This window comes from Lepus europaeus, chromosome X, assembly GCF_033115175.1.
Source record: "Lepus europaeus isolate LE1 chromosome X, mLepTim1.pri, whole genome shotgun sequence".
Lineage (NCBI taxonomy): Eukaryota > Metazoa > Chordata > Mammalia > Lagomorpha > Leporidae > Lepus > Lepus europaeus.
This window is the reverse complement of record NC_084850.1, coordinates 79,767,774-79,770,065: the sequence shown is the minus strand read 5'-3', so window position 1 is coordinate 79,770,065 and position 2,292 is coordinate 79,767,774.

Genomic DNA, 2,292 nt, shown 5'->3' with positions numbered 1-2,292 from the left:
CTATGACCTTGTATGCAGATATTTCATTCCTTGGAATTTATCCTAAGGGGAGATTTAAGGAATGCTCAGAGTTATAGTTTCAATTACAACTAACACTGTGTTGTTTATAATACAGAAAGATAAAATAGAAATAACTCAACCCTGATAACTATGGGACCAATCAGTAATAAGATACAGTAAATCCATTTGAAAAAACACTATACATCTATTAAAATGGTGATAAGGGATTATTTCCTGACTTTGGAAAGATATTCTATCTTACATTGCAAGCTAAAAGCAGACCACAAATACCATGGTCTTATTTTGTCAAAAATAAAATAATATATGCCTGAAACAAATCTAGAAGACTGTGAACATATAATCAAAACTATTAACAACTGTGCATCTTTCAGTGATAAAATTATAAGATGTTTGTACGTTTATACACTTATGCATTAATTCTGTAGTGAATATATATCACTTTATTCAAGTACAATATAAAATTGGAATTTTCAGAAATATAGAAAATTAAAAAAGTAATGAAACGAGCACCTTCATAAACTCTAACAAAAAGAAATGTTGTTTTAGCATATCTGTTTCTTCCCCCTCTTTCTTATAAAAAAATACACTTTAAACCCCGCTCCCCTTTCTTTTGTGCTTCCTGCTTCCTCAGAGGTAAACATCATATTTGAAGTCAACATGTAATTTTCTTGTGAGTGATACAATTTTTTACATAAATAAGATCGATTATGATTTTGATCATTTTATTTCAAATTTGTACAAGATGATGTAATTATCCTCATTGTCATAATCGCCATCATCATTTTAGCTAGGCTTTGATAATCAAGTATATGTACATGTTCCATCATACCATAGTATCCCATTACTCATTCTGTTTTGCAACTAATATTTTTACCCTGAATAGCATTTATGCATAATCAGACAATTTCTATTTTCATGTAAATATATTATTGTTCTAAGCCTCCTCACAAAAAAGTCTGTTTTTTTCTTCTTTGGGATTATTTTCAGTGCAACTGCCAGCTCCAAGGGTAACACTAATTTTATAGCCTGCTGTGTGTTTCAGGATGCTCACAGTTGCCAATGTTCCAAGCAAAGTGTCAGTGAGATAATCAGCTTTTTACAGCTCAGTTGGTCAAAACTGGCTTGCATAAATTTTGTATATTTTGTATATAACAGATATGTAATGCTACCTTAAAGCGACTCTACTTTGAACTTATTTAATTGCTGTTCAGGCAAGGTTATCTTTTTGTTATATTTATTATTTTTGCCTTGTGTTTACAAACTATCTGTTCATTTCTTTGATTGCACACTCTGGGATTTTATGTATGATCATAGTCATATTTTTAACCCCAGTATTCTTAAAAGTCCAGAATTCTATCTCTATGCATACACACAAACACATGTATTTCCATGAAACTTCTGAAGACCTCATGTACATTTGTATGTACAAAATATGTATATAGTTTAAAATATTTTCTTAGAATATTTGCAATAATGGAGCTATAGATATAATGCCATTACATTTCGTGTACTATGGGTTAGTATTTTTATTCTGGGGGAAATTCTTAATGATATTTGAGAGAGTAAAATATTCATACAGAAGAATGTATTTGTACCATGTATATTTTTATATATAATACACATTCCCAGACACATGTTAGATCGAGAAACACCTCATGGTTCTAACTTGAAAAGGTGGGTTTGATTCATAATGCTTTCCCACTCCAAATAATGGGAATATATGTAATAACCTAACACCAGAAAACTGAAAACTTCCTTTGTCCCTCTACTCTCAATAGAATTCCAATGTCACCTCATTCTTAGTAAAGTTTCAAAACTCAAGGTCACACTCAATTTTGGTAGAGCTTCTCGTTGTTTTTGCTTTTTCTCACATGTGACATCACCTCTCCTAACATACCTCTTTCTGTCAGGCCTCTGAGAACAAGGTACCAAGAGGCACCTAAAGCTTTAAAGAAGTAGAGTGGGGAAGAGTAAATTGAGAGGAAAATGAAAGATAATTGAGGAAACATTGATCTAGCAGATCGGTTTTACAGTTATAGCTTGAGAACACCTAGGTTCACATGAAATAACTATCAAAAAAACTGTCATAAGAATGGGAGGATACTCAGAAAAGAAAGTATAAGTTGCTTGTTGACTTAATTTAAAGAAACCATGCCTTAGACTCATAAAAATAGGGAAAAAATGTTTTCATCCTGAAACCTAGACACCCTAGTGTTTAACAGCCTTCTCTTTCTTTCTATAGTTTTTCAAGAAGACATAGACAAAGAATAT